Below are 702 nucleotides of genomic sequence, written 5' to 3'. Positions count from 1 at the left end.
TATATGTATATGTCTATGTATATGTATGTATATGTATGTATATGTATGTATATGCATGTATATGTATATGTATGTATTCCACAGAGGTTGTACTCCGTCAAAGCGTAGAGTCATGCCCGTTGCGCCCCAGTACTACCACGCGCATGCGGTGGATGCCACCATTCAGCACGAGAAGGCGTACCAGCGCCAGACGGCGGTGAATGAGAACATGCACCGCCCAAGCCGCAAGCACGTCAACAAGTCCGGCCACATCCGCTATTCCAAGAAGATCGGTCTGGGCTTCAAGACCCCGGCGAAGGCGCTGAACGGCAAGTACATCGATCGCAAGTGCCCCTTCACGAGCAACGTCGTGATCCGCGGCCGCATCCTGCGCGGCGTTGTGCACTCCACCAAGATGCACCGCACCATCATCATCCGCCGCAACTACCTGCACTTCATCAAGAAGTACCAGCGTTACCAGAAGCGCCACAAGTCCCTGGCCGTGCACTGCAGCCCCGCCTTCGACCCGAAGCAAGGTGATGAGGTCGTCATTGGCCAGTGCCGCCCGCTGAGCAAGACGATCCGCTACAACGTCTTGGAGGTGGTGTCGAAGAGCTCTGCCGACAAGATGGGCAAGAAGTTCGCCAAGAACTAAGCAGAAGGTGCGCTGCTGCTTTTGCTGTTCATGTCGTGGCGCTCGCGTGGCGTGCATGGCGTACCAAG

Source organism: Leishmania donovani, chromosome 20, assembly GCF_000227135.1.
Source record: "Leishmania donovani BPK282A1 complete genome, chromosome 20".
NCBI lineage: Eukaryota > Euglenozoa > Kinetoplastea > Trypanosomatida > Trypanosomatidae > Leishmania > Leishmania donovani.
Note: the sequence above shows the minus strand (reverse complement) of the source record.